The 23,138-nt window shown below is 37.4% G+C and overlaps 1 long non-coding RNA gene across 1 annotated transcript in view; it reads right to left on the reverse strand.

The window, feature by feature from the left end:
* The window catches only part of LOC121016296 (uncharacterized), an 887,083-nt gene that overhangs the window by 17,217 nt on the left and 846,728 nt on the right, over window positions 1-23,138 (reverse strand). The window lies entirely within an intron of this gene.

Consider the following 23,138-nt stretch of genomic DNA (forward strand, 5'->3'; position numbering starts at 1 on the left):
ACCTGCACCAGAGTAGTTTCAATGGAGGTGTTTAATGGAAGCAAGATTAGAGTAGGATGAAGAGGAAATGTAATTTGAAGGAGTAAAAGCATTTTGTTGAAACATTGTTAAGAAAGGTGGCACAGACTTGAAGGAGAAAGATAGTAGGAGAGCTGGGGGATTCAGGAAAGATGAGCTTTTTCTTTTTGTAAGTTCAAGATGGATGGGAAGGTATATGAGAAGTATCCAATAAAAAGGCAAAAAGTGAAAATACAGGATAGTGGAGATTTAATAAATGGATTAATGAGGGATAGGATCAAGAGTGCACTTGAATGGATTGGTTTCTTTAGGAGGGTGGGCATGACTTCTATTACAGCAGGAGACAGAAAGAAAGCTGAAAGATGGAAGCTAGTAGAGTTGATAACTCCAGGTTAAGGGAATATTTGGGTTGAATTGTATTTCCCACAAAAATGTTGAAGTCCTAACCTCCAGTCTCAGTGAATGTGACTTTCCTTGAACGTAGATGATGAAGTTGAGATCATTAGAAGTGTTCTAATCCTACATAACTATGTCCTCATAAAAAGGAGACATTTGGACCCAAAGACATACATACAAAAGAATGTTCATTTGAAGATGAGAGATTGAGGTGATGCCTCCATAAGCCAAGGAACACTACAGATTGCCAGCAAACAACCACATATGTGAGGAAAGAGGCATGGAACAAATTATTTCTCATAGTTCTCAAAGGAACCAACTGTTCTGACACCTTGATCTCAGATATTGGGCTCCAGAACTGTGAGACAATAAATTTCTATTGTTACCCTACCCAGTTTGAGGTACTTTGTTATGGCAGCCCTAGCAAACAAATACACTACCCGATGGTTTTTGTTTTCTCTATGAAATATTTGACAAGAGCATCCTCTGGAAGTAAAGGGAATGGGGATAGGTGTGGGGATGGAGTTGGAGGTTTAAAGAGAGGAGAGAAAATATAGGAAACACAGTTTTGTAATTCTTTAATAATAAAAGGTTTGAATAAGACTTTAATACAAACTGATATTTCTTCTAAGCATTGACAGGGTTGTGTGAAACTCAATTAATATTTTTATATTACTCTAATGTTTATATTCCATTGGAACCATAGAGGATTTAAACCAGTGTGATGGTTAATTTTCTTGACTAAGCTACAGTGTCAGGATATTTGGTAAAATACTATTTTAGATGTTTCTGTAAAGGTTTTTTTTGTGTGTGTGTGAGATTAATTGGTGGCTTAATGGCTGAGTAATTTGAGTAAAGCAGACATCTTTGCTTAATGTGGGTTGGCCTCAACCAATCAGTGAAGGTTTTTGTAGGAAAAGTACTGATCTTTCCTGAAAAAGAAAGAATTCTACTAACAGTGTGCTTTTGGACTTGACCTCTGACTCTTCCCTGGGTCTCCACCCTGCTGGTCTAAATACAGATTTTGGAGTAACCAAGCCTCCACAATTCTTAAATTGTGATCCAGTACTTTAAAATAAATCTCAATCTCTTTCTCTCTCTTTCCATACACTGTTGGTTCTATTTGTTTGGAGTGGCCTGTCTAATACAGCCAATAAGCATGTGTTTCGTTCTTTCTTATTTGTGAACACGGTATTATGAATTTTGAAGAAAATAATTTATCCTAGATATAAAAATTCAGATAATGCAGGGAAGTAAAAGCAATGTGTAAAAACTACCCTAAGTATCACAACCCTGTGATAACCACTGTTACTATTTTGGTGAACATCTTTTTGAAACTTTCTCTTTCTCTCTCCACACTCTTTATGGCCTACTTTTTTTTTTTTTTAGTCAACAATATATGATGAGGTGTTTTTTTTTTCCTATGATAATACATACAGGTAATTTAAAATGAAGTATAGCATTTCATGGACGTATAGGTTCTTTCCAATTTTTGATAGTGTACACATGTGGGGCTACTATGAAATCCTACCCCTTAAAATTACATTTTCTTCTTATGTGGTTTTTTCTTCTGCTGAAGTCTCTTAAGTGGGATTTCTAGATAAGGTTATTTCTGAAATGAGAAAACTCAGGGTCAGAAAGATTTTTCAGGTGTCACTAAAGAGTATAAGTTTGGTAGAACTCCTAGCCAAGGTCTCTCAAGTTTTCCGTCTAGACTACTAAGTAGCTTTTTTCTTAATACATGTCTCACTGGAAAAGTTCCATTCACCACAGCAAATTTATATAGTCTATTGAGGCCACAGCTTTGACAGAGCCTCAAATTTTATTTAATCACCTACTAGAAGGGCGAGGTAAATCTGCTGGTGGAGTGGTTTCCTAGAGCACTTTGTATTTATATTTCAAAAGATGATAGAAATCCAGAAGGATTGCTTATAAGCCTCTTTTAGACTGAATGCATGTGGAGCTACTGGGTGTCTCCTTGTGAACATTTTAAGATCTGATCACCAGTGCTTGTTGTTGGAAAGTAAAATTTTGTGAAACAATAGCATTAGTATGGAGAAAGGTCATGGAGTCTTTGAAGAGAAAAACTGACATATGTGGGTAATAAGCAAGTTTTCTGTCTTAATCAGAATTTTGATGGTATTGAATAGAATATTTTGCATTTCATTCAACCAGATAATCAACATGTCTTAAAATTTTAATCTACATACTTTTACTTCTCTTAACAAAATGATCTGGGTGCCCGGCCATCAACTTTTACATAGTAGGTGCCCAATAAATATTTATTGAAGGAAGGAAAAGATGAATGAAATGAATGAATAACTCTGGTAAGGCGTAGTTATTTATATTGATCTATATTATTAACACAAAGGTATTGTTCTTTTTTGTAATTGAGATTTTAGTGTTCAATATATGTTTATATTCCCCTTAGGAGATAAAACTATAGTTGGTTTATAGGCTGCCACTATCCAAAATGATAGCCACTAGCCATATGTTGGTATTTTAATTTAAACTAATTGAAATTTAAAATTCAGATTGTCGGTCACAACAGCTACATGTTTGTTGTTTTTTTTTTTTACTTTTTTAAAATGTTTATTTATTTTTGAGAGAGAGAGACAGAGCGTGAGCAGGGAAGGGGCAGAAAGAGAGGGAGACATAGAATCTGAAGCAGGCTCTGGGCTCCCACCTGTCAGCACAGAGCCCCACGTGGGGCTCGAACCCATGAGATGTGAGATCATGACCTGAGCAGAATTCAGACTCCCAACGACTGAGCCACCCAGGTGCCCCACAAAAGGTATGTTTTAAGGGCTCAGTGTAGCATAGCTGTTACCAGACATTCCCATTACTGCAGAAAGTTCTATTGGACAAGGATATTCTAGGCTACACTCAACAATTAAAACTTTCCTTTTACATCAAATAAAAAGGCATCAAATAATAAAGCTATTTTAAATAGCTTTAAATAATGAATTGCCATTCACTGACAGTGAGCTGGGGTTTTTTGTTTGTTTTTAATAAAAAAAAAAATGTAAGCTGCTTCCATTGATGCTGTAGATCTTTACATCTGTGATTAATTATTTTTAGATCTGGCAAATTTTTGTTTAATTTCCCCAATTTATACTATGTCTCCATATGCTTGTTACCATTTTTCTCTTTTATCTAACCAGACTGTTCCCTTAAGCGTATGTCTACAGTGAGTACCTTTCAAATTCTGTGCCCCACCCCCGAAGAGTCAAGCACAACTACAGAAGAGACTAAGCTCTTTAAATAGCACGGGCATCCAGAAACTGAGTTCATGGGGTCTATTCTAATCCTCTATTATAGGGTTCTTTTCATGTGGCCTTTCACAGTTACCCAGCTTGAAATGTAGCTTATTTATGCAAGTATAAAAAAACATTTTCTTCACCCTGGATTAGTCATTTTAAATGGAAGATTAGACTCATAATTGGCATAGTCAAAAAGGATCCAAGAATGTGAGTTTATTTGAGATTTTCTTCTTAATTATAGATGAAACAACACTGGGCTTTTAACTAGACCCTGGCACTCTCAGTGTATCCAGGTAGACAGCTATTATCTACTTTGCCCAAGATTGCATCTCCTTTATTTTTCTTTCTTATGTAAAGAAAAAGATTTGGTTGTAATGTTAAAGGCAGTTTATGAATACTCTGTTCATAAGAGCAAACAAAATTCATAATGCTTTTTGAATTAATTTGGAGAAGAGTTCATGCTTTATAGCTGACATGTTTTTGTCCTTCCTCTTCCCAAGTTTTTAGTACAATGAGGTTATTCACACTAAATGTGTGAAGAGAAACCATTTTAATTCATTTATATACTTTATATTTTATTTTGGCCCAAACAAAACAGAAGCCATTTGTTAAGGAATAAAAAAGCAAGGAAATTAAAATTAGCTTGCACTGTAAGCAAGTGGTAATTAAAAAACTTCTTTGCTTGAGATATTTGTACTTTTTTTTTTTTTTTTTAACGCTGAAATTCTCATTCAGCTATTCTCATTCCCTTGTGGAGTTTTTCAGAAAGCAAACCTCAGGAAAGTGTTGATGAATTTAAGTAGACTCAGCTTTTAGTGGGAACCATTTTATTGTGTTGCCAGAATTATTTTCCAGTTTGAATTAGAGACGATGAAAATGAATATTGATAGAGTCACTGATTGACTGATTTTGCCAAAGTCATTTGTGAGAATTACTTTGTTTCTGGGAGCTGAGCTTATTCCCTGCACAAGGTCCCAACTGAAATTAGGGAAAGAGTGAATATGTTATTTCATTCTAAATTTGTCTCTTTGCTTATATGAACAGGAGTTGGGTATGCACAAATGGACATTGGTGTCCCAGGATACTCTTTGTAATACTCCATCTGCCACAGTGGAAAGAGTGTAGCCTTGAAATCATAGACTTGTTTTGCTTTTTACTAGCTGTTCAACCTGGAAAACTAATTTAATTTCTTTATTTCTTTTATGTTTTTCTTAATAGGGATGGTATATTTACCTTGTAGGCCTGGTGTCAGGATTGTGCATACTAAATAAAACATCTGAACAACATCTGGCCAATAGTGTGTTCTCCATTAAAAAAAGAAAACGTTTCTATTCTTAAAGAGATTACACAGTAGCATTGAATTTATAGCAGTACAAAAGATTAAATTTTTTCCCAAATGTTTATTTTTATTTTATTTTTTTAAATGTTTATTCATTATTGACAGACAGAGACAGAGCATGAGCATGGGAGGGGCAGAGAGAGGAGGAGATACATAATACCAAGCAGGCTCCAGGCTCCAAGCTGTCAGCACAGAGCCCTACGCGGGGCTTGAATTTACAAATGGCGAAATCATGACCTGAGTCAAAGTCAGACGCTCAACCGACTGAGCCATTCAGGCACCCCTATTTTTAAAAATTTGAAATGCTTTCATTATGATGGCAGGAAAAATGTTTGAAGCACACAAAAACATCATTTTTTGTGTCTCTTTCCAAGTATCTGAAGTTACTATTTTAAGCTTGGGAGAATTAGTGATTTGAGGCATCAGGATGCTATCTATACATCTGTTGTGGGAAACATCAATTTGTTAATTTAAATGAGATCCTGTGTAGTGATTACAATCATTCTTACATGAAAATATTGACTGATTCTAGGTCCTGGCTGACAAGTGGAATTGAGGCACACTAATATAAATTGATGACCACTGAAGATTGAATAAAAACTATAGAAGTATTATTTAATATAAATGAGGAAAGTTGAAGAGCAAAGTGTAAATAGAATACTAATTAATGTATTTATTGGTCATTTAAACTTCTAGCTATTAGCTTTTAGCTATGTTATAACTCTTTGAAAAATATATCTTAGGTACAGGTTAATAATTTTGGAACAACTATGCATATATACTGCAACTGAAGAATTAAGTAAGTGGCTGGTGGATTCTTGCTCTCTGTTAGAGTAGAGGACTGCAGATAAGCAATGGGAACAAGGCTGGAATGATGCAGGTGGTAAAAGATGAGAGTTGGAGAGGTCACAATGTACTTCTCTTTTTGTTTAGTAGATACTTATGGACAGATATTATAGATAAGTGTACATACACAGTTTAGTATATACACATTTGTATCCTAATTGTCAGGAAGGCCTTAGAAGCAATGACAGCCCATCAATAATGAGCACACTCAGTGCCCAGACCTTCAATTACCATTCTCCAATAAAAGGAATCAGAGCTCTTTTGGAGATATAGATGATTCTAGAACTGGAAAAGGGATATACAAGATGAGCCAGGATCATCTTACAGTTCCGGAAAGTAAGGAATGCCCAAAAAAACAAAGGAAAAGAAATGAACAAACAAAAAACCAAAATGACACTGATGGAGGTATGTTAGAGTCATAAGAGCTAACTGAAAGAGCTTGCAAAGGCCAAAGCTAAAAAAAAATTGAGCAACTAAATAGTAGTGGATTCTATCCCAAAGTATAAATAAATATCCCTGTGCCTATACTAATATCAATAAAGATTGAGTGAATGAATGAATGAATAAATAAAGAAGAATTGACAAATCTCCTCTGTACAAGAATTCCGAGCAAATATGTAGATAACTCTGCTTTAAGACGTGGAGTATAACCTCACAGGCTATACGCATGGGCTGTGCTTACTGACTTCCTCCCCAAGGGTACAGTAAAGAAGTAAGGGGGAGAGTAACTTTACAGTAGAGAAACATGACAAACACTACCTTATCCAGGTGCCCAAGATCAACATTAACACTAAGTCATGTTGATAGTATGTACTCTTGATAGGATGTACTATAAATGGCATTTTATCTGGGTGACCTTCCTCCCCCAAATCCATAACCCTACTATAATTATGAGAAAAACATCATACAAATACAAATAGAACGATACTCTACAAAGTACTCAACATCACTCTTCAGAACTGTCAAGTTCATAAAAGACAAAGTTTAAGAAATTATTTTAGTCTAGAGGAGCTTAAAGAGATATGATGACTAAGTGTACCATGGTATCCTGGAGCAGAAAAGGGATATTAGGCAAAAACTAAGGAACTCTGAATAAATTAGGGATTTTAGCTAATGATAATATATGGAATTAATTAATAATACTGTATCAGAGCCAGGTCACTACCACCCAGTCATATTACAGAGTTAAAACTGGTGGCCATTTGGAGAATGTAGCTTGCATACTTGAACTGAGAACTTAAAAACATTTTTTTTTTACTGTTTATTTATTTTTGAGAGAGAGAGAGCATGCACAAGTGGGAGAGGAGAAGAGAGAAAGGGAGACAAAGAATCCAAAGCAGGATCCAGGCTCTGAGCTGTTGGCACAGAGTGTGGTGCAGGGCTCAGACTCATGAACTGGGAGATTATGACCTGAATGGCAGTCAGATGCTCAACTGACTGAGTCACCCAGTTGCCCCTTGAACTAATAACTTTTAATTGAAGTATGGCCTTTTGTAATTTTTTTCTTAAAGTATCTTATATTTTCTTTGGATTTTTTCAAGTTTTAAAAAGACGAATCTTTGTTCTCTTTGGTTCTAGATAATCTAAAATAAATTATAATGATCTTCTTGATGTTTTGTAAAATTTTAATTTGGCAAATTTTGAGAGAGAGCATAAACATGGAAGGGGCAGAGAGAGGGAGACAGAGGATCCGAAGGCTTTTCACTGACAGCAGAAAGCCCCAAGTGGGGCTTGAACTCACAAACCAGGAGATCATGGCTTGAGGAAGTAGGATACTCAACTGACTGAGCTATCCAGGTGCTCCAAAACCTGAAGGTATTGGTAACTTTCTTACTCTATGTTTTCTTTGCAGTTATGTTACATACTTTTGCAAATTAAACACAGACTGAATGTTTGTTTTCACCCTATCCCCAAATTCCTATATTGAAATTTAATCCCAATGTGATGATATTTCAAGGTGGTAAAGACTTTGGGAGGGCTCTGCCCTCATGAATGAGATTAGTGCCTTTATAAAAGGGATCCCAGAGAGCTCCCTCACCCATTCCACCCTGTGAGGGCACAGAGAAGTGTCAGTAGTCTATGAACCAGGAAGTGATCTCTCATCAGACACCAAATATGCTGGTACCTTGATCTTGAGCTTCTCACTATCCAGAACTAGAGGAAATAAGTTTCTGTTGTTTATAAACCACCCAGGCTATGGCATTCTAAGAGCCTAAACAGACTGACACTAGCTATCTAGATGTTCCATGTCAAATTTTTTTCCAGCCAATAAATCTTATTCTTTTTTACATTTTGCCTTATTTTGGCATTATTTAAAATACTCATTTATTTTAATTAGTCTAAATTTGCTCTATATCAAATAGTGAAGTTAGAAGGAATCCAACTGTACCACTGAACTCAAAAAGCTGAATTTAATTGAAGAAACTTTATGAAACACGTACAGAGCTAGGCATTTGATATGGCACAAGACAGAGTTAGTCCCTTTTCTCATGAACCTTCCATTATAATTGGGAATAAGTCTTCCAAAAACCAATTATAATTAAGGTAAGTATTGTGAGTTAGCAAGACTGGATGCCAAAGGATCTTAACTTTGTCAAAGGATCATCCCTTTGAGGGATGAAGATGGGGCAGAATCTAAGCCAGTCTAGAGAATCTATCCTTTCTTCTTATTTAAATTTTTTAAATGTTTATTTTTGAGAGAGAGAGAGAGAGAGAGAGAGAGAGAGAGAGAGGGAGGCATAGTGAGACAGAGGATCTGAAGCAAGCTTCGCATTGATAGCGGAGAGCCTAATGAGGGGCTTAAACTCAAGAAACGTGAGATCATGACCTGAGCCGAAGTCCGATGCTCAACCAAATGAGTCACCCAGGTGCCTCTATAGAATCTATCCTTAAAGAAGTAGTAACACTCCATCTGATGATGATAGGCATTAACTAGGTCAGTGGTTCTTACCAAGGTGTTTGGGAAATTTGTGGGGATGTATTGGTTGTCACAATAATGGGAATTACTACTAGCATTTAGGGTGTGGGTTCAAGGATGATAGAAGTACTACGATGTGAGAGATGGTCTCCCATAACAAAATCAACTCCTTTTCTATATAACTTTCTAATTTCCCACTGGATGTTTTTATATAGGTTGTACAGCTTGTTTTCAGAGATACCATATTACTTCATCTTTTCTGCTTGGATAATCTTGCTCTTAGGGATGGAATGTAGGACAATAACAAAAGTGTATTAGGACAGGCTAACTATTATAACAAGTAGCCCTCAAATCTGTGGCTTAATACAATAAAAGGTCATTGTTCCCTCACTCCATAGGCCAATATAGTTGTCAGGGGGAGGCTTTATATCAAATTGTACTTTAGAGATTCATGCTCTTTTTATCATGTGATGATTCAATACATGGCCTCTCTTTTTGACATTCATTTCGATTCAGTACATGGCCTCTCTTCTATGACTTTTTTACAGAAACCTTACCTTGCTCTTTCAGACACTTCATTTTTCTCTTTTAAACCTCAATATCTCCCCTTTTAAAAAAAATTATCATTAGTGCATATTAAAACCAAGATTCTTAGAACTGCTCAAACATGTTTAGAAATAAAGGCATGTGTATTAAAAGGTCAATAACAGGAAACCTGAGGTTGGAGAAGAGTATTATAAAGTAGGAGTAGTAAGAAAGGGGATATTATAGTCAATGAAACTAAATTAATTGCAAACATGTAATTGAAATGTGAGCAAAAAATCCTGGTCATTTGTGGAAATACAAAGCATAACAAATGCAAGTTTTTTGTGCAGTTCCCATCATTTCTATTTTAAGATGTATAGAGTTATTTGACCAAATGGCGATGTTGCTTTACTTTAGAGAGTAGAAAAATGTATATTAGGACTGTTATAATTTCATTTGGGATCTTGTTGCCTATCTCTATTTCCCCCAAAACATATTTCATCTTTCAACTGCCAATTTTCTACCGTAGGAATTATCATGACCCTAACCCTCAAGTTTGTGAATAAGTAATTATTCTATATACTCTGTCAAAGCAGTCACAAAATTAAAAATGGTTCATAGTCTAAAAAGTCGGCTAAAATCCAGATAGATGTTTGGAATTAAACATAACTAGGGGCACCTGGATGGCTTAGTCGGTTGAACATTAGACTCTTGATTTTGGCTCAGATCATGATCCCAGGGTTGTGGGATGGAGCCTCCAGAGCCTCCATGTGGGGCTTCATGCTGAGTGAGGAGCCTACTTAAGGTTCTCTCTCTCTCTCTCTCTCTCTCTCTCTCTCTTTCTCTCTCTCTCTCTATCTCTATCTCTCTCTCTTTCTCCCTCCTCTCTCTCTCCCTCCATTCCTCCCTCCATCTCTCTCTCTCTTTCTGCTCCTCTTGCCTCTCTCCCCTGCTTTGGGGCTCTCTCTCTGAAATTAAAAAAAAAAGCATAGCTATAAATAAGATAGCAAATCAAAACAGCCCTAAAATGCTCATTCAACACCCACTAAGCAAATAGTGTAAGTTTTTTTCTTTTTTGGAATCAGAAGAAAGAAGAGAAACATGTCCCCCCTCCCCCTTTATTTTGTCACATGCCACTAGGAAACTTTGAAACAGAAATTCTTTCAGATACCTTCCCACCTTCCTTCTGTATTCCTCTCCCATCTCCTGGTATTCCTCATCTCGTGCACCTGGATCTTATCCACTGTGTTGCCTTATGTTCCCTATGGGGACATTCTATTGAGGGATGCTTCGCTGCCCCAGAAATAGCAATAAGTAGGAGTCCTGAATTGGCTTCCTCATTTTCTATTCCCCTTCTTCCACCCTTCACAAAACTTAATTATGTTTGCAGGACATAATGGGTGGACAATAAGGGCTCTATTCTCTCAGAGGAGTTTGTGTTTTAAAAAGATGTTTGATAACTCCAATGTGTGTCTGTAGTGGAAGCTTATATTATTAAATTAAAAAACAGAAGATACATAATGTACTGAGCACAATGCCAGGAGCTTCCTAAATGTTCATTCTCATCCAATTTCTAGTATAACAAAGCAAAAAATTTTAAAAAATGCATTGTGGGGAAGATACTATAATGCATTGGGATATGTGTCATATTTTAGATCATGTGAGGAGCATAGCATCATGGTGGAAAAATAGCTGTGTGTAGGGGGAAGGTGGGCCTCAGGTAATGGAATTACAGTATTTGGATTTCTTAATAAGGTGGCACTCAATCTTTCCTTGTTTCTATTTACTTTTTCTTTTTTTTAAAAAAAACTATTCTTTAGTTTTCAAATATTTTTTTTATTCTTTGTGTCTACTTTCTTTAAAGAATAGAGCTATGTATTATTACATAGCTGTTTTCATGTTTCTAAAAAAATGTTTGTATGTTTGTTTATTTATTTTGTATTTTGAAACATTGTGCAAGAATGTTAATTGGGGTTCTAGAGCCCTGGTATTCTTCCATATTTTACTCATTCCTTACAGTTTACTAAAAGTTTAAGCTGCCCACACTTTTTGGAACCCATAGAAATTTATTTTATTTTATTTTTTTTTCAACGTTTATTTATTTTTGGGACAGAGAGAGACAGAGCATGAACGGGGGAGGGGCAGAGAGAGAGGGAGACACAGAATCCGAAACAGGCTCCAGGCTCCGAGCCATCAGCCCAGAGCCCGACGCGGGGCTCGAACTCACGGACCGCGAGATTGCGACCTGGCTGAAGTCGGATGCTTAACCGACTGCGCCACCCAGGCGCCCCAGAAATTTAAATTCCAATACTCACTGTCAATCTTTAATAGGTTTAAGTGGAGATGGGAGGAGCCATTTTTATAAGTTATACCTAATTTGGAATTGTCATGTATTTTGCTAATGCTTTCATTCACTTTCTTGTGCAAAGTTAAATATCTCTTAACCTTACACCCAGTTGATTAAAAAGTATGTGAATTGAGAGAAAACAGTATTACACATAGTTTCGCACTATGTGGTTTTTTTTTTTTTCTTTCTTGTGGTCATGATTCTACCTTGTGATTTCTTTAGAGGATACTCTAGTGTCTCTGGATAAGTTGGATTTTCTTCTCTACAGGTTTCTTTTATGGATCTTAAGATGTTTTAAATGTATTATTAATAAGTAGCACAATTCAATATTTATGGGGCCTCCACGTTATACTAGTCAGAATGCATATCTTTTGTATTTGCAGTTTTATAGGAAACAATTTTAATTTTTCCATTTCATGTATCCTTTCTCAACTGCCCATTAAAAGCCATTCTATTAAGCTTCATTCAATTTTCAAGTATAATCTCACTCTTCAAAACTTTTCCTGCAAAGTCCATCATTTCTCATGTTGTTGCAGTTTCTACAGACACTCATCAATATTTAAAAGCTGTTATACTATGAATTTTGGCCGCCTGATCTTTCCAACTTAGATATCACATCTGGTCCATTTCTAGGTATAAGTGCATTTAACTCTTCTGACTTTTCAACAGTCTGGGTAAAAAGAAATCTTGCATTAGTTTCATAAAAACAGCTTTCCTTTGTTTTTTTTCCCCCCTCAATAATAGATACCTACAAATTACATAATCATTTCTTTCTTTTTTTTTTCAATATATGAAGTTTATTGTCAAATTGGTTTCCATGCAATACCCAGTGCTCATCCCAAAAGGTGGCCTCCTCGATACCCATCACCCACCCTCCCCTCCCTCCCACCCCCCATCAACCCTCAGTTTGTTCTCAGTTTTTAAGAGTCTCTTATGCTTTGGCTCTCTCCCACTCTAACCTCTTTTTTTTTTTTTTTCCTTCCCCCATGGGTTTTTGTTAAGTTTCTTAGGATCCACATAAGAGTGAAACCATATGGTATCTGCCTTTCTCTGTATGGATTATTTCACTTAGCATAACACTCTCCAGTTCCATCCATGTTGCTACAAAGGTCCATATTTCATTCTTTCTCATTGCCATGTAGTACTCCATTGTGTATATAAACCACAATTTCTTTATCCATTCATCAGTTGATGGACATTTAGGCTTTTTCCAGCATTTGGCTATTGTTGAGAGTGCTGCTATAAACATTGGGGTAGAAGTGCCCCTATGCATCAGTACTCCTGTATCCCTTGGATAAATTCCTAGCAGTGCTATTGCTGGGTCATAGGGTAGGTCTATTTTTAATTTTTTGAGGAACCTCCACACTGTTTTCCAGAGTGGCTGCACCAGTTTGCATTCCCACCAACAGTGCAAGAGGGTTCCCGTTTCTCCACATCCTCTCCAGCATCTATAGTCTCCTGATTTGTTCATTTTGGCCACTCTGACTGGCATGAGGTGATATCTGAGTGTGGTTTTGATTTCTATTTCCCTGATGAGGAGCGACGTTGAGCATCATTTCATGTGCCTGTTGGCCATCCGGATGTCTTCTTTAGAGAAGTGTCTATTCATGTTTTCTGCCCATTTCTTCACTGAGTTATTTGTTTTTCATGTGTGGAGTTTGGTGAGCTCTTTATAGATTTTGGATACTAGCCCTTTGTCCGATATGTCATTTGCAAATATCTTTTCCCATTCCGTTGGTTGCCTTTTAGTTTTGTTGGTTGTTTCCTTTGCTGTGCAGAAGCTTTTTATCTTCATAAGGTCCCAGTAGTTCATTTTTGCTTTTAATTCCCTTGCCTTTGGGGATGTGTCAAGTAAGAAATTGCTACGGCTGAGGTCAGAGAGGTCTTTTCCTGCTTTCTCCTCTAGGGTTTTGATGGTTTCCTGTCTCACATTCAGGTCCTTTATCCATTTTGAGTTTATTTTTGTGAATGGTGTGAGAAAGTGGTCTAGTTTCATCCTTCTGCATGTTGCTATCCAGTTCTCCCAGCACCAGTTGTTAAAGAGACTGTTTTTCTTCCATTGGATATTCTTTCCTGCTTTGTCAAAGATGAGTTGGCCATACATTTGTGGGTCTAGTTCTGGGGTTTCTATTCTATTCCATTGGTCTATGTGTCTGTTTTTGTGCCAATACCATGCTGTCTTGATGATGACAGCTTTGTAGTAGAGGCTAAAGTCTGGGATTGTGATGCCTCCTGCTTTGGTCTTCTTCAAAATTCCTTTGGCTGTTCGGGGCCTTTTGTGGTTCCATATGAATTTTAGGATTGCTTGTTCTAGCTTTGAGAAGAATGCTGGTGCAATATTGATTGGGATTCATTGAATGTGTAGACAGCTTTGGGTAGTATTGACATTTTGACAATATTTATTCTTCCAATCCATGAGGATGGAATGTTTTTCCATTTCTTTGGGTTTTCTTCAATTTCCTTCATAAGCTTTCTATAGTTTTCAGCATGCAGATCTTTTACATCTTTGGTTAGATTTATTCCTAGGTATTTTATTCTTTTGGTGCAATTGTGAATGGCATCAGTTTATTTGTCTTTCTGTTGCTTCATTATTAGTGTATAAGAATGCAACTGATTTCTGTATATTGATTTCATATCCTGCAACTTTGCTGAATTCATGTATCAGTTCTAGCAGACTTCTGGTGGAGTCTATCGGATTTTCCATGTATAATATCATGTCATCTGCAAAAAGTGAAAGCTTGACTTCATTTTTGCCAATTTTGATGCCTTTGATTTCCTTTTGTTGTCTGATTGCTGATGCTAGAACTTCCAACACTATGTTAAACAAGGGCGGTGAGAGTGGGCATCGCTGTCGTGTTCCTGATCTCAGGGAAAAAGCTCTCAGTTTTTCCCCGTTGAGGATGATGTTAGCTGTGGGCTTTTCATAAATGGCTTTTATGATGTTATTTAAGTATGTTCCTTCTATCCCGACTTTCTCGAGGGTTTTTATTAAGAAAGTTGCTGAATTTTGTCAAAGGCCTTTTCTTCATCGATTGACAGGATCATGTGGTTCTTACCTTTCTTTTATTAATGTAATGTATCTCATTGATTGATTTGTGAATGTTGAACCAGCCCTGCATCCCAGGAATGAATCCCACTTGATCATGGTGAATAATTCTTTTTATAGCTGTTGAATTCGATTTGCTAGTATCTTATTGAGAATTTTTGCATCCATATTCATCAGGGATATTGACCTGTAGTTCTCTTTTTTATTGGGTATCTGTCTGGTTTAGGAATCATAGAATGAGTCTGGAAGTTTTCCTTCCCTTTCTATTTTTTGGAATAGCTTGAGAAGGATAGGTATTATTTCTGCTTTAAACGTCTGGTAGAACTCCCCTGGGAAGCCATCTGGTCCTGGATTCTTATTTGTTGGGAGATTTTGGATGACTGATTCAATTTCTTTGCTGGCTATGGGTCTCTTCAAGCTTTCTATTTCCTCCTGATTGAGTTTTGGAAGCGTGTGGGTGTTTAGGAATTTGTCCATTTCTTCCAGGTTGTCCAGTTTGTTGGCATATAATTTTTCATAGTATTCCCTGATAATTGTTTGTATCTCTGAGGGATTGGTTGTAATCATTCCATTTTCATTCATGATTTTATCTATTTGGGTCATCTCCCTTTTATTTTTGAGAAGCCTGGCTAGACGTTTATCAATTTTGTTTATTTTTTCAAAAAACCACCAACTCTTGGTTTTGTTGATCTGCTCTACAGTTTTTTTAGATTCTATATTGTTTATTTCTGCTCTGATCTTTATTATTTCTCTTCTTCTGCTGGGTTTAGGCTGCCTTTGCTCTTCTGCTTCTATTTCCTTTAGTTATGCTATTAGATTTTGTATTTGGGATTTTTCTTGTTTCTTGAGATAGGCCTGGATTGCAATGTATTGTCCTCTCAGGACTGCCTTCGCTGCATCCCAAAGCGTTTGGATTGTTGTATTTTCATTTTCATTTGTTTCCATATATTTTTTAATTTCTTCTCTAATTGCCTGGTTGACCCACTCATTCGTTAGTAGGGTGTTCTTTAACCTCCATGCTTTTGGAGGTTTTCCAGACTTTTTTCTGTGGTTGATTTCCAGCTTCATAGCATTGTGGTCTGAAAGTATGCATGGTATGATTTCAATTCTTGTATGCTCACAAAGGGCTGTTTTGTGAGCCAGTATGTGATCTATCTTGGAGAATGTCCCATGTGCACTCGAGAAGAAAGTATATTCTGTTGCTTTGGGATGCAGAGTTCTAAATATATCTGTCAAGTACATCTGATCCAATGTATCATTCAGGGCCCTTGTTTCTTTATTGACCATGTGTCTAGATAATCTATCCATTTCTGTAAGTGGAGTGTTAAAGTCCCCTGCAATGACCACATTCTTATCAATAAGGTTGCTTATGTTTTTGAGTAATTGTTTCATATATTTGGGGGCTCCCAAACAATTGTTTTTGAGTAATTGTTTTATGTATTTGGGGGTTCCTGTATTCGGCACATAGATATTTATAATTGTTACCTCTTCCTGATGGATAGACCCTGTGATTATTATATAATGCCCTTCTTCATCTCTTGTTACAGCCTTTAAAGTCTAGTTTGTCTGACATAAGTATGGCTACTCCAGCTTTCTTTTGACTTCCAGTGGCATGATAAATAGTTCTCCATCCCCTCGCTCTCAATCTGAAGGTGTCCTCAGGTCTAAAATGAGTCTCTTGTAGACAGCAAATAGATGGGTCTTGTTTTTTTTTTTTTATCCATTTTGATACCCTATGTCTTTTGGTTGGCGCATTTAGTCCGTTCACATTCAGTGTTATTATAGAAAGATATGGGTTTAGAGTCATTGTGATGTCTGTATGTTTTATGCTTGTAGTGATGTCTCTGGTACTTTGTCTCACAGGGTCCCCCTTAGGATCTCTTGTAGGGCTGGTTTAGTGGTGACAAATTCCTTCAGTTTTTGTTTGTTTGGGAAGACCTTTATCTCTCCTTCTATTCTAAATGACAGACTTGCTGGATAAAGGACTCTCGGCTGCATATTTTTCCTGTTCATTACATTGAAGATCTCTTGCTAATCCTTTCTGGCCTGCCAAGTTTCAGTAGAGAGATCGGTCACGAGTCTTATAGATCTCCCTTTATATGTTAGACCACATTTATCTCTAGCTGCTTTCAGAATTTTCTCTTTATCCTTGTATTTTGCCAGTTTCACTATGATATGTCGTGCAGAAGATCGATTCAAGTTACGTCTGAAGGGAGTTCTCTGTGCCTCTTGGATTTCAATGCCTTTTTCCTTCCCCAGATCTGGGAAGTTCTCAGCTATTATTTCTTCAAGTACACCTTCAGCACCTTTCCCTCTCTCTTCCTCCTCTGGAATACCAATTATGCGTATATTATTTCTCTTTAGTGCATCACTTAGTTCTCTGATTTTCCCCTCATACTCCTGGATTTTTTATCTCTTTTTCTCACCTTCTTTTTCCATAATTTTATCTTCTAGTTCACCTATTCTCTCCTCTGCCTCTTCAATCCAAGTGGTAGTTGTCTCCATTTTATTTTGCAGTTCACTGATAGCATTTTTTTAGCTCCTCCTGGCTGTTCCTTAGTCCCTTGATCTCTGTAGCAAGAGATTCTCTGCTCTCCTTTATACTGTTTTCAAGCCCAGTGATTAATTTTATGACTATTATTCTAAATTCCCTTTCTGTTATATTGTTTAAATTATTTTTGATTAGTTCATTAGCTGTTGTTATTTCCCGGACGTTTTTCTGAGGGGAATTCTTCTGTTTCATCATTTTGGATAGTCCCTGGGGTGGTGTGGGGACTGTGGGGCACTTCCCCTGTGCTGTCTTGAATAACTTGTGTTGGTGGGCGGGGCCGCAGTCAGACCTGATGTCTGCCCCAGCCCACTGCTGGGGCCACAGTCAGACTGGCCTGTGCCTTGTCTTCCCCTCTCCTAGGGGCGGGATTCACTGTGGGTGGCGTGGCCCATCTGGGCTACTTGCACACTGCCAGGCTTGTGGTGCTGGGGATCTGGGGTATTAGCTGGGGTGGATGGGCAAGGTGCACAGGTGTGGGAGGGGTAGGCTCAGCTCACTTTTCCTTCTGAGATCCGCTTCGGGTGGGGCCCTGCAGCACTGGGAGGGAGTCAGACCTGCCGGAGGGATGGATCCACAGAAGCACAGGGTGGGTGTTTGCACGGTGCAATCACGTTCCCTGGAAGGAACTGGTTCCCTTTGGGATTTTGGCTGGGGGATGGGCAAGGGAGATGGCGCTGGTGAGTGCCTTTGTTCCCCGCCAAGCTGAGCTTTGTCGTCCGGGGCTCAGCAACTCTCCCTGCCATTGTCCTGCAGCCCTCCGTTCTCGGAGCAGAGCTGTTAGCTTATAACCTTCCAGATGTCAAGTCCCGCTTGATGTGGCAACAGTCAGGCCCCTCTGCTTTTGCAAGCTAGACTCGGGGCCTCTGCTTGGCTGGTGGGCCCCCCTCCACCCTGGCTCCCTCCTGCCAGTCCGTGGAGCTCGCACCCCCTCTCTGCCCTACCTACCCTCTTCCGTGGGCCTCTCGTCTGCGCTTGGGTCCGGAGACTCCGTTCTGCTAGTCTTCTGGCGGTTTTCTAGGTTATTCAGGCAGGTGTAGGTGGAATCTAAGTGATCAGCAGGATGCGTGTTGAGCCAAGCATCCTCCTACCCCGCCATCTTCCCAGGCCATAATCATTTCTTATGGACTTTTCCTGAGGAAACACTTTTTAGAGTTCTGGGTGATATTTGATAGCATATACAATAAAAACCTGGAAATTAATCTTGTTAAATTTAGAATGTTGTTCACATTAATACCTCATTTTTATTTTTTTGTGGTAATGGTGATGGTGAGTACTTTTTTTTTTTAAATATACTGTGTAAGCTACATTAATCTGAACAGCAATCTTATTTTTTTCTGAAAGGTTTTAAAATAGTTACTAATATATGTCCATTGTAGTAAAAGCAAGAAACAGAGAAAGACAAAGTAAGAAATTATTTCCCTTCCAGATAAATAATAGTTATTAAAATTTTGTAGTATTAGCTTCCAAAATTTTATGGACATAGATAAATATTTTTTGTTGGAAAATTAGATCATATTGTGAAGAGCAGTCTTATTTAATTTAGAAATCTGTCACTATTTGTATTTGTAGCAAAGATGTTCTTTAAATTTCTAAGATGGAAATGACATTAATGAGTCAGCGAGGAATTTGATTAGGGAAGAAGTAGATGGTGTTAATATGAGGTTAGAATCTATGACAACTCCATTATGCTTCAAGGTGTCAAAAAAGAGGGCTCGCTATTTACTGGTGTCTTTGGTTTTGATGTAATCTAAAGTGAAACAGAATATCTAGAAAAGGTGAGATATATAGAGAAGATGGACTGTGTGCCCATATGTCTGACTATGCAGGCTTGAGCTAAATCCTTTGAAAGTAGCATATAGGGAAGTCTATAGTGGTAGTAATATCACAGGAGAAGGTATTGGGGCAATGGATAGAGTTAACATATTTAATCTGTCTTAATAGGTCTTTTAGGCTTTATTTAAAAGGACATGCTCACTAACTTCTATTCAGTGTAAACAATCCTATACATTAGTCTTATTAATACTGGAATTTCTTAGTTCTGAAGAGGACTTTGTTCACACACAGCATTCATTATGGTAGTCTAATTCGTTTTTATCATTTTCTTGGATTCTACTGATTAAGGAAATTATCACAAAACTTCATAAGGATGAAGATTCTATTTTTTGCCATTAAAGATATAAAGAGAATGGAGGAAATGAACATGGTCAAGCATATCTCATGTCTGTAAATCCTTTTTCTGTAGTAACATAAATAATCATATACATTTTTATTTTCATAGTTGTCATCTGATACATATTATATCATTTGAGTAAATTTATGGTGATGCCATTTATGAATTATCTTCAAAAATTTTAATTCCAATATAGTTAACATTTAGTCCTATATTAGTTTCAGGCATACAATGTAGTGATTCAGAAATTTCATACATCACCCAGTGCTCATCACAAGGGTTCTCTTTAATCTCCATCACCTATTTCAACGATTCCCCCTATCCACCTTCCCTCTGGTAACCAATAGTTCTGTATAGTTAAGAGTCTGTTTCTTGATTTGTCTCTCTCTCTCTTTTTTTCACTTTGTGCATGTGTTTTCTTAAATTCCACATATGAGTGAATTCATATGATATTTATCTTTCTATGACTTATTTTACTTAGCAAAATACTTGTTTAGCTCCATCCATGTCATTGCAAATAGCAAGATTTCATTCTTTTTTATGACTAACATTCCATTGTATGTATATATACTACATCTTCTTTATCCATTTATCTATTGATAGACACTTGGGCTGCTTCCATAATTTGGCTGTTGTAAATAACAGCTACAATAAACATAGGGGTGCATGTATCCCTTTGTGGGTGTTGTTTTAAAAATTTATTTATTATTATTTTTTTTTAATTTTTTTTCAACGTTTATTTATTTGTGGGACAGAGAGAGACAGAGCATGAACGGGGGAGGGGCAGAGAGAGAGGGAGACACAGAATCGGAAACAGGCTCCAGGCTCTAAGCCATCAGCCCAGAGCCCGATGCGGGGCTCGAACTCACGGACCGCGAGATCGTGACCTGGCTGAAGTCGGACGCTTAACCGACTGCGCCACCCAGGCGCCCCATAAAATTTATTTATTTTTTTTAGAAAAAGAACACAAGTAGAGGAGGGTCAGAGAGAGGAAGAGAGAGAATTCCAAGCAGGCTCGGCTGACAGTACATAGCCCAACATAGGGCTTGAACTCACAAACCATGAGACCATGACCTGAGCTGAACTAAAGAGTCAGACACTTGACTGACTGAGACACCCAGTGGCCCCTGCATATATCCCTTTGAATTAGCATTTTTGTATTCTTTGTGTAAATACCCAGTAGTGTTATGGCTGAATTGTAGGGTACTTTTAACTTTTTGAGGAACCTCCATATTGTTTTCCACAGTGGGTACACCAGTTTGCATTCTCATCAACAGTACAAGAGGGTTTCTTTTTCTCCACATCCTTGTCAACATCTGTTGTTTGTTGTGTTTTGGATTTTAGTCATTCTGACCCATGTGAGGTGATATCTCATAGTTTTGATTTACATTTCCCTGATGATGAGTGATGTTGAGCATCTTTTCATATGCTTGTTGGCCATCTGGATCTTGGCCATCTTCTTTGGAGAAATGTTTGTTCATTTCTTCTGCCATTTTTAAAAATTGATTATTTGGGTTCCTTTTTTTCCTTTGGGGTCACTTATTAATTCCTAAAAACTGCACAAGAAGTATTCTCCTGTTACCAGATTTAGCCAGTTCTTTTACTAAATAAGAGTGGAGCTAACATGAGGCAAAATCCAATTTTTAAAATCAGCTCTACGTGATTCTACACAGTCGTGGTTAGATATCTCATGACAACTTTCTAGATAATCCTAGGGTAGTGACCGACTGAAATGAATTTAATTTCCACATGACATTTACCTTCTAATTGTTTAACAGTTCATTAGTAATATTCCTTACAAATGGTAGGATTTCTAGAAGAAGGTGCATAACTCAATGTAGATTAGCTACCACAATGTTTCAGCTAAAATGTTTCTGAAATATATGGAAACTGAGGAAATATTGAAGACATTCAGCTTAAGAAAGTATCAATAAGTAACAAATGCATCAAATTAATAGTGAAAATGGAAAATTGTTTAGAGGAAAATGCATTTGTTGAAATATAGAATAAACCATTCTTTTTCCTGTCTGTTCTTTAAAGTCTTTGAGTTTACACGCACTTCTGAGCCTCTGTCCTTAGTACAACCTGAGTACCTTATAGTTGTCAACTCGGGGCATATTTCATATCCCCAAACCTTGCCTTGAATAAAGTAGGTGTGGATCCTTCAGTTGAGATGACTAGTTTTTGTAATCTTGAAAGATGTCTGGAAGAAGAAGGAGTCCTCAAGGTCAGGATTGGGTCCAGAAAATTTCTTATGCTTCTATGGTCTTTAAACTTGTATACAAGATAGATAAGACTTACTTGAGAATATAGCATTAATAGATGTTGTTTATTGGGCACACCGTATGCATTTACTTCTACAAATAACATGGTGAAGAAAAGATTTTATAGAAGAGGAGACTGACGCTCAGAGTGGTTAAGTGTTCTCTAAATGGTTTCACAGCTAGAAAGTAGCAGGATTGCGATCAAATCCAGATTGAACTGAGTTCAAAGCATGTGTGTATTTTCATGTAGGTTGTATATATAAAGTGAGGAGGTATGTAAATTGGAACAGCAAACGCTCAGGAGGGAGGTAATGATGGATATTATCAAAATAAAGCAGGCTTCCTCTTTGGAGACTAGAATGACCTGAGTGTGTGTGCACCACCAAAAGTATTGTTAAATAAAAGCATGAGTTTGTGTGAAGAAGATCCTTAGAGACTGGCACGTCTGCCAAGCAGGCTGTGGTTCATGAGTCAATGCCTACTCTATGCTGAGGCAGAGACAGATACCATAATGTGACAGTCTGACACCCAGATTGTTTAATTCTAGAAAATGTCGCCCAGTTTGTCTAGTTCGCCCTAATACTTCCTAACTCACTTCTGTAAAGTGACTTTAGACTTGACAGATTATGCAGACACCAATGCTTTGAAGATGTCACTGTGAAAAACTCTTCGCAGTTTTTCCATCCACCAAAAGGTTTATTATTCTAATCTTACAATTGCACAATAGAATATCTTCTGCATAGATGGATAGAACTGTTTAGACATAGACAAGCTATTTTTTTTTAATGTGAGACAGAAACTAAGATAGTTCCAAAAAAGAAGTTGACTCATGGGTTCACCTTCCGGTAATCGCACGGTCAGCATCTAGCTCTGCCAGGCAGACTGAAAGTGCAATTCATCTTGTTGATGCTAGTCCTGCCTTGAAACTTCTGCTTGTGCTTTGAGATGAGCCTTATTGGTCAGATAGCAATTCGGTTAAATGAATTCAATTTGTTTCTTACTCTACAGGCCATACCTAATTTCATTCTCCACAGAGAGGGAATTCTGGTAGAGGTAGTTTTGTAGCTTCACCAAAATGTCTGGCAGGAGAAATTTTCATTCCTAGACTGAGGACGAAGGTCAAAAGGACAATGGTCAGTTATGTTCAGAAGAGATTAATGACTATGCGCTTGCTTTTGTGCAGAACAAATTCTGTCACTGAGTGCATAGCAAGATAAGAGGGTAAGCAGGGCCTCTGTCCTCTTGTGGATATCTGGAATAAGAATTCTGACATTATGCGTAGTCTTTAATAAAGAGTGATTTGCAAGTCAGTCACTCAAATTCCCCTCAAGTATTGATTGATTAACTTAGAACCCACCTACCCAGAATACTTGTAGGTTTAGTTTTATTCCAAATAATAAAAGTTTGAAACCACGAGAATAAATTGCTTTGTTAATGCAACAGAATTTTTAGGGGT

Source organism: Herpailurus yagouaroundi, unplaced genomic scaffold, assembly GCF_014898765.1.
Source record: "Herpailurus yagouaroundi ecotype Mexico unplaced genomic scaffold, PumYag 210, whole genome shotgun sequence".
Classification (NCBI taxonomy): Eukaryota; Metazoa; Chordata; class Mammalia; order Carnivora; family Felidae; genus Herpailurus; species Herpailurus yagouaroundi.